The sequence below is a fragment of the Gallinula chloropus genome (genome assembly GCF_964237585.1).
Source record: "Gallinula chloropus genome assembly, chromosome: 1".
NCBI lineage: Eukaryota > Metazoa > Chordata > Aves > Gruiformes > Rallidae > Gallinula > Gallinula chloropus.
The window spans coordinates 65,449,870-65,459,687 of record NC_140085.1 but is presented as its reverse complement, the minus strand read 5'-3'; positions in this window follow the sequence as shown (position 1 = coordinate 65,459,687).

Sequence of the window (9,818 nt, the reverse complement as noted above, 5' to 3'; positions counted from 1 at the left end):
ATTCTGCACCTGGGAAGGGGCAACCCTGACTGCACATACAAACTGGGGGATCAGACTTTGGATACCAGCCATGCTGAGAGGGATTTGGGCATCTTGGTGGACAGCAAGTTACCAGTGTGCCCAGGCAGCCAGGAGAGCCAACTGTACCCTGGGGTGCATCAAGCATGGCATTGCCAGCCGGTCCAGGGAGGTGATTGTTCCGCTCTACACTGTGCTGGTGTGGCCTCACCTTGAGTGCCACGTGCAGCTCTGGGCACCAGAGTGCAAGAGGGACACAAAACTCTTGGGAGATTGTCCAGAGGAGGGCAATGAGGATGGTGAAGGGTCTGGAGAGGAAGTCTTAGGAGGAGAGGCTGAACAAACCAATGGACTTCAACTAGGTAAGAGGAGGCTGAGGGGAGACTTCACTGCAGCCTATGGCTTCCTGACAAGGAGGAGCAAAGGGGCAGGTGCCGATCTCTCTTTGGTGACCAGTGACAGAACTTGAGGGAACAGCATGAAGCTGCAACAGGGGAGGTTTAGGCTCTTTCCTGAGAGGGTGGTCAGGCACGGGAACAGGCTCCCTAGGGACATGGTCACAGCACCGAGTTTGGCTGAGTTCAGGAAGCACTCGGACTCAGTCTCATGCTCAGATTTGTTTCGCCCTGTGTGGAGCCAGGAGTTGGACTCTATGATCCTTATGGGTCTCTTCCAGCTCCAGATATTCTGTGATTCTAAGAAACACCATGGGGACTTTGCTACATCTGTGTCTCTGTTCTGTGGTACACCTTGCTTTGTGTTTTGGTGCACAAGGTGCAAGGTACACCTTGCTTTGTGTCTTAGCTAAGATTCTAAGCCTACTAAAAAAAAAAAAATCTATCTGGGGAAAACTGATGAAGGAGCTGTGAAACTCATCAAGAGTGTCATGCTTAACTTTGGGTACATTTTTCTGTAATCTATGATTTGCAAAGCTTTAATCATATACTTCATGATTCCAAACCCCTTGCACTAGGAGTTTTGCACAGAAATGATGTCTGTGAACACTTGTGACTTAACAGTTTGGTATGGAACTATTGAGCTTGGTGTTGGGATATCAGCAGTCCCCTACACCTTTCTGAGTTCTTATTCTATAAAATTTCCCCCCCCCCCTTTTTGTTAGGGTATGCATGTTCATGCAGCCGTGCTGCTGTGAGTCTTGCCTGGTCAGAGTGTAAGAAGCACACAGTGCTTTTGTACTTGGAAACACTGGGAATAATACAGTTAAACTAAAGATTAACATATCTAAAAGGTGCCATACTTTTTTTTTTTTAAACCTTTTAGTAGAAAGCCTTCAATAACACTTCTGTAGATCAGGTTTTCATAATTGGTGTAGTTTGTAAAATAAAAGTATGTAGGTGAAGGACAATCTAGATTACCTGAATACATGAGGAGTCTGAAGAAGGGGCTTGTGCAGTGCAGTGCACTAACACTAGAGGCAGTGTAAGCCCTCTGCTGAGTGAGGTGGGTGCCCTGGTGACAAAGGATACTAAGAAGACAAAGTTCCTGAATGCCGCCTTTGTGTCTGTCTAGACTGCTGGAGACTGTCCTCCGAAGCCCCTGAGAAAGTCAGGATAAACGAGTAATTTGCCTTGGTTGATAAATTAGGGATTAGTTAATCAATCTGGACATCCATAAATCCATGGGTCCTGATGGGGATGTGCCTGTGGGTGCTGAGGGAGCTGATGGAAGTCATTGGTAGGTCAACTCTCCATCATTTGGTAAATTGTGGGGAAAAAGGAGTGCCTGAGGACTGGAGGAAAGCAAATGCCACTCCAGTCTTCAAAAAGGGCAAGAAGGAGGACCTGTGTAACTAGAGATTTGTCAGCCTCACTTCCATCCCCGGAAAGGTGACAGAACAACTTATCCTCAGTGCTGTCTCTATGCATATCAAGGATAAGAGGGTCACTGGGAGCAGTCAGCATGGTTTTACCAAGGGGAAGTCATGTTTGACCAAACTGATACCCTTTTATGAGGACATAAGCAGGTGGATAGATGATGGTAGGACAATGGATGTGGTTCATCTTGATTTCAGTAAGGCATTTGATACTGGCTGTGAGGATGCTGCAGGAAACAAACTGAGGAAGTGTGGTCTGGATGATGGGGTAGTGAGGTGGATTGTGAACTGGTTGAAGGAAAAAAGTCAAGAGTTTGTCATCAATGGGACAGTCTAGCTGGAGGCCGGTATCTAGTGGAGTCTCTCAGGGGTCAGTACTGGGACCTGTACTATTCAATATATTCATTGGTGACCTGGTTGAGGGAACAGAGTCTATCCTCAGTGAGTTTGCTGATGACACAAAGCTGGGAAGAGTGGCTGAGACACCAGAAGGCTGTGCTGCCATTCAGCGAGACCTGGACAGGCTGGAGAGCTGGGTAGGGAGAAAATTAATGAAATACAACAAGGGCAAGTGTAGGGGAAGAACAACCCCACGTATTGTATAGGTTGGGGATGGATCTGCTGGAGAGCAGCATAGTGGAAAGGGACTTGGGGGTCCTGGTGGATTGCAGGATGACCATGAGACTGCAATGTGTCCTCTTGGCTAAGAAGGCCAATGGCATCCTGGGGTGTATTAGAAGGGGTGGGTCTAGTAGGTTGACAGAGGTTGTCTCCCCCCTCTACTGTGTCCTAGTGAGACCGCATCAGGAATGTTGTGTCCAGTTCTGGGCTCTTCAGGAAGGACAGGGAGCTACTTGAAATTCAGAGTCCAGTGCAGGGCCACAAAGATGATTAAGGTAGTGGAACATCTTCTTTATGGATGTTTCACTGAGGGAGCTGGGTCTCTTCAGCCTGAAGGGTTGACCTCATTAATATTTACAAATGTGCAAAGGGTGAATGTCAGGAGGACGGAGCCAGGCTGTTCTCAGTGATGGCCAGTGATAGGACAAGGGGAAAAGGGAGCAAGCTGGAGCATAGGAAGTTCCATGTGAATATAAGGAGGAACTTTTTCACTGTGAGAGTGATGGAACCCTGGGACAGGCTGCCCAGAGAGGTTGTGGAGTTTCCTCTGGAGACATTCAAAACCCACTTGGACATGTTCCGGTGTAGACCTACTCTAGGTCATCCTGCTCTGATGGAAAGATTGGACTAGATGATCTTTTGAGGTCCCTTCCCACCCCTGTAGTTCTGTGATCCTGTGAAATGTTAAACAACTTGCTACAAAATTGTGTCCCCGGTGTTGTTCTTCGTTAAAGGATCTAAGGAGCGTTAAGGGACTCCAATAAAAGATCTAAGTCGAAGCCTTCCAGGTTTCTTTGGCTATCACCAGTATCAGATCCTTATAGAAATAGCATGTGATTATAGCAGATGTTGGTCTGTCATGGACTTGTTAATGGACTTTTTGGGTCAAAGGCTATTTATTCTGTTTAAAAGGTACTGCAGCTGGCATGACCAGGTCTGCTCAAAATCACATTACATCTGTGGAACTGGAAGCAGAATATGACTATGGATCTGGCATCATAACTGATGATGCAAACATCTCTTTGTTCCCCTTACTGGATTTTTATTTGGATCTTGCACAAGTTGGGTGTCTGTAGTAATGATTTCATGGTGGCTTTTCCTTTTGGCTTCTGTCCCTAAACCATTTAGGGCCTGGATGCATTTCACTCCATTTCAGTGCAGCAGGAAGTATGTTCTCTGATCCCGTGTTCTACTGTTGGGCATGATTTGTGTTTGATTCACTACACTGCTAGCTGTGCAAAAGGCATGCTGTTCCCCATATCATATAAAATACCTAACAGCAAATCATGCAGGGGGGTTGTACATTACTGGCTCCTTTTTATTCTTATACAGTATTCTACAGAGCATTTTGTGACGCTAACAGATCAATGTGCTGTTGTTCCTTTGATTTGGTCTTTTGAGGTCTGAACTGATCTTTTTAGTTAAGAAAACTGAAGCTTCTTTTTTAATGTCTCATGGAGTCAAAATGCCATTATCTATCCCAACCTTAATGACTTTTCCAGTTGTTTCTGGGGTGGTATCTTGTTTACTACTTTACTCACTTGAATGCCAGAATCTTAATCTTTACCAAATCACTGTGCAGCTGTAGTTTCAACTATTCTTTTAATGCACAGTGCTGCTTTCTGGTGTCCTTTTTTTTTTTTTTTTTTGCTGATGAATCTGAGTACTGAAGGTAGCTGTAAAGTAGCCATTCTTTGTGTGGCAAGGGGAAAGACATTATATTTGCAAGCAAAGTCCAGAACTCTGCAAGTAGCCAATACAGGAAATACTTGGACTTGATAAAAAGGAACAATGAGAGAGGGAGGAAAATAATTTCTTGAACTATGGAGCATTTAAGGAAATGAAAAGGGACTTGGTCTTATGATGGGGAAGGAAACCTCTTAGTACTTCATGTAGTGAAACTTTATGCACAATTTTCTTTTTACACCTGAGTAAAAGCATGTCATTCTCCATCATGTCTTGATCTGAGGCAAAGCTTTCTTACTAAATTATTCTTGTAGCAGAATGTTTGTGCATGGCCACAACAGTTAAATATGAGCTGATTTTATTTCTATGTCCTACTGACCTTCTGTGCCAGCTTTGCTTTTTAGAATAGGTGTGAACACAGTTGTTATTGAACAGCTCTTTTTTCATCCAAAGCAGCTTGGGAGAGTATCTTGTCTTTGTTCCAGTTCATTTACAGGACAAATGTGTACAAACTTTTGTTTTTAAGTTAAAGTCTGCAGAAACTATTTCTTTTTTTTTTTTTAACAGATGTCCTAGTGCCCTCACAGCCAAGCTGGATGTGACATACATAAAGTACCAACTGGAGTTAGTGAATTAAATTCCAGGAGTACAGCTGGTTCAGCTGGTGGTTTGAGGACAACTCTGATCCTTTTTAAACCCACAACCTCTTCATGCAATCCCTGCCTTCTTGTTTGTCACACCCGGGAGGGGAGTCGGGTTTCTAATTTGGTTATACTGTGTGATATTGATTTATGATGAGATAATACCTGTGCTTGTGAGCCTCAGAGGGTATCTATATGTGACATTTCTGTCATTTCCATCTATTGGGCAACATATCTTAGCATTATTTAACAATCACACTCAATTTATGGGGAAGACAGGGAGGATGCTTTCTCCCCTCCCCTTTTTCCTTTAGGCATCTTTTGAGAACTTTGACTATCCCTGGCATGTTCAGACCAGTATATGGCTACTGCTTACTCTCCTGAATGTCTTTCTGGTCTTATGTGTTGCCACCGACTATTTCAAGAATATTACCAAGAGATGTTCCCTGGGGCTGAAGAGTCAGGGCTGGCATGGCAAATGGGAGGGTGTGAGCAAATACCTAGACAAGAAAAACAGACCCATAGGCACTGTGGCTACCCAAACCTCAGAAAGTGACACTGTAGCTAAGCCAGAAAGAACCCTTACAACATGCACTGTAACTACTCAGACCTCAGAAACTGCAGCTCCTCCAATCCCTGCAACAAGCACCATGGGTACTCAAACCTCAGAGGCCAACCCTCTAGCTGGGCCAGACAGCCAACCAGTGCCAATATCAGTTGCTCCTATACAGAAGAAGAAATACACAAAGAAATCAGTCCGTGTCATGAAAGATGATGATGGGACCATTGTGAACACCTGAAGAAGAGGCAATACCAGAGGTTATAACCTGACTGAGCTGAGAGACATGAGAAGATTTCCGCTGCTTCCAGGGGAGCATATCACCACCTGGCTACTCCAGTGCTGGGATAATGGGGCCAGCAGCCTGGAATTAGAAAGCAGGGTGGCCAGGAAGCTGAGATACCTGTCCAGAGAAGGAGGCATTGACAAGGTATTTGGAAAGAAGTCCCAAGCCCTCAGCCTCTGGAGGCGACTTCTGTGAAGTGTAAGGGAAAAGCGAAGATGTCGTGTGTCAGCCAGGCACATAGATGACCATGGAGCAGGGTATTCAGTATTTGAGGGAGTTAGCTGTGTGAGGGATGATTTACTATGATCCTGATGATTCACAGCTGCCCACTGATCTTGATGAAGTCAAATGTTCCTGACCCATGTGGCACAAGTTTGTGCAAAGTGTTCTAGCGTCATACGCCAACTCACTGTCCATAACAGACTAGGGGAAGGAAGATGCACTGACAGTGGATGAGGTGGCTGGGTGACTCCAGCTATTTGAATAAAGCCTTTCTTCCTCCCTTGTCTCAGTTGTGGAGAAGTTGTCTTGAGAGGTCTGGCAGCTCAAAGAGGACATGTCCTACTGCCCACCTGTGCAGACCATGCTTTCAGCTATCAGAAGTAGGTGTTTCCCTCTTCCAGAAAGAGCTTATAGAAAGTACACACCAGAAGGCATCCTATGGTTCTATCTGCATGACCATGGTGAAGACATGAGGAGGTGGGATGGGAAACCCACCTCAGCCCTCCAAGCTCGAGTGAATGAGCTGCAAGGAAAAACAGTTATAAAAGAGATTCCTCCAGGAAGAATACTATGCCAATTTCCTGAAGACAGCCCACCAGACTGTGTGATTGTAGTTGTACCTGTGATCCTCTTGAAGGGACCTCTAAGTCTTTTTTGCAGGAATTAAACAGCAAATATGAGCAAGATTATAGGGGCCCTGCTTCCAGCCAGGTGGAGGAAATGGGCACTTGGATTTATTGGACTGTGTGGATCCAATGGCCTGGCACATCAGATCCACAGAAGTACCATGTGTTAGTAGACGCCGATGCCAAATATACCCTAATACCATCAAACTATGAAGAGTTGGAACCCATCTACATTTCCGCAGTGACTGGGGGATAAAGTCCCTGTAGTGTGCATGAAAAACCTGTTGGGGAAGACAGCCTGGGTTATTCCTGCTTCAAGTAAAGGCAACCCATTTGAGTGATTACTTTTGCTCAAGGACCTGGGTGCACTTGGTGGGTGATGCGAAAGGATGGGGAAGTCCAGTGTGTACTCCAAGGGGATTTAATTTTAGGTGAGGACAGATGCTAAATTGTTGGTGTATGGCAAAATCAGTCCATGGCAGATGGTCTAAATAAGGTACAAATGATATGTTATGTGCCACCCAAATCAACTGAAAGGGTGAGATCTGGGCATGATGTAGATGGTGTGGAAAAAGTGGTGAATAATGCCCTGTTTGTGGCCTGTCCAGAGTTAACCTCCCTGGTCACGCAGGTGAGTTGACTCAGCCCAGGCTGTTTCCACACCACCTGACATCACTTCTCCATACAAGGGGCTGATTAGGGAGGGGCCTTCCAGGGTGCCTTCATGGTAGTCTGAGTGCTGCTGGGGTGTTGGGTTGGTCCTTGCATTGTGCAGCACTCTGTTATCATTGGGTTGGCAAGGCACTCTGTGTTATCACTGGGTGTGACTGTAATTTGCCATGGGTTGTTATTGTTCCCCTTTCACAGTGATTTTGTCAGTAACCTGTCCTTATTCCAGCCCAGGGGGGCTCTTTCTCCTGCAGGAGTGAGTGGGTGGCATGTGGTACTCAGCTTGAACCACCATAACTGCATAGCAAAAGGACTGGGGAACCCTGGGCTGGACTGTAGGCCTGGTTTAGTCACCAGCTAGTCCAGCTTAAAGTTTGCTGGTGAACCCATAGGCACCAGGCCCAGGTGCAGATCTGGCAAAGATGCAGCCAGCACCAGGCACATGGGCAGTGACCCATGGTCCTGCTCAGTGGTGCTGAGCTCCTTGCTTGTGTTGCTAACACTGTCTCTTTGACAGCTGGGTTTGGAAACTGTTGGAAAAAAATGTGGTGTAATGAAGAGGTGTACAGTATAGGAAAAGCACAAAGAAAATAAACACTGCCCATTAATCAGTTCCATGCAATACCATAAAATGACTTCCTCTTCCTTGTGTGCTTTGGGCTGTTAGGAGTTTGATACTGTTGTCATGTTAAGGATGGTAAACCAGCTGGTCCAGGATGTTTGCACACTTACTTGCAGACGTTTAAAGAATAATTTACAGCTTCTACTTTGAGTCTTCTACAAAAGTGATTGCGACTTTACTGCTATAAACAACAGTCTTAAGCCATGCTCTTCTCAGCTATTGACTTTTTAAATTAGAAAGGTCATTAATGTCTGTATTTATATTTTGCCTGCCTATTGCCTTAGAATGTCTTTGAGGTTCTCTTGTTTCAATATCTTCCTTTTTAGAAAAATGTATTTTGCTATTAAGAGACGAAAGAAGAATAAGAAAAGATAAATGTGTCAGCATTTGGGGAAGCTGCTTGGTCCATGTGCTGATATTGTGCCTCTCAGGAAAGCAGATAGTGGAAATTACACTGTTTCCTGTCTGAAACCAAGAACAGTTAGATCAATTTTGTTTTCCAGACTACTAGCTAATAAATGCCAAAATGTTACTTAAAGGGAATGAAATAATATTGCCACCAAAAGGAGCAACCTTAAATGTTTATCCTCTTTACTTAGGTTGTCTACTGATACAGTTTTCTTCCCTTTGACTAATAAAACAATGTAATATGTAAACAAATAGCAGGTGATGAGTATCTGACTCGTGTCCTGGTTTCATGAACAATAGGAGGAAACATAAAGCTTTAGTCTGCTCACCTCCCTTTTTCTGTTTCCATGCTCTGCTTGAGTTCATGTCATAAAGTGAACCAGACAAAAGATCTGGGTCTTTTGGAGTGGGAAAGATGGTTTGGTTTAGTTACAGATCTGTTTGGTTTTCTTTTCTGGTCTAGAACTATGCTGTATAAATAATATATGGCTCCAGTACAGCAATCTACCATTGACATGACCCAGAAGAAAATAGGAGAAGAATCTCAGGGAAAAATGTAACAAGAATGACAAACCTGTGTCTCTGGAAGTCATTCCAATTTATGGTGCATTGTGCATGAAACAATGTCAGCTGTAATGAAAAAGTGTCACCTCAAATTTTGTCAGAAGGGCCATCAAGCTAGAGCAGGCAGAAAAAACTTGAAGGGCAACAGCTGTGCTCGTCTGTGAGCACATGACTACTGCTGTAGCTGCAGTGGGTTTTTTTAATTTAAAGGAGTCCTTAAGAGAAGGATCACCTAGTTATCTAAAGCATACACAGAGAAAGACCATTAGCTGCAATAGCCTTGGGTAGGGCTAAAGGTATAGGAATTAGAGCAGTAGTTATAAATGAATTTGTCCTTCAACCTCCTTTATCACCTTTCTATGCCTTGCTTCCCATTTAATCTCTTCTTTTATGTTTACAACACAGATGGAGTGCAGCTTGCAGCTGAGCTTGACTAGCACCCTGGGATGCTCTATGTAATACGCTAATGCAGTTTATAGTATTAAATGATGTGAGAATAGTTGGTACAAATTAGTCCTTCAAAGGATGATTGGGTATTGGCTACAGTGTGCTATTATCTATGTCTTAACCATTGAGATCACTTTTAAGAGACTTTTTTAAAGGTCTGGCTGACACAAATACTTTCATCATAGATTTTCTGCTAACACAACTATTAAGAATACGGTATCCCTGGCAAAGCAGTGATTATGGAGATATATGAGAGTGAGTTAGATGGCAGCTCCAGGTGGATTTTTTCTAACTTTTTTTTTCACTATAAGAAATGTAAGCAATGGGATAAAACAAGGTGTTGTAGTTTTGGGTGGCTGGGTTTGGGGGGTGGTGGGTGGTGGTAGTGTGTGTGGTGCTGCAGCAGGATGGCTTCTGCAAGAAGCAGCTAGAAGCTTCCCCTAGGCCCAACAGAGTAAATACCAGCTGGGCTCCTCAAGGCTGGACCCATTGCTGACCAAAGCTGAGCCCATCAGTGCCGGTCACAGCACCTGCATGAATCACATTTAGGGGAAAAAAAAGGCAATCAGATGCTTTTTGCCACCAGAGAAGGGAGTGAGAAGATGTAAGAGACGG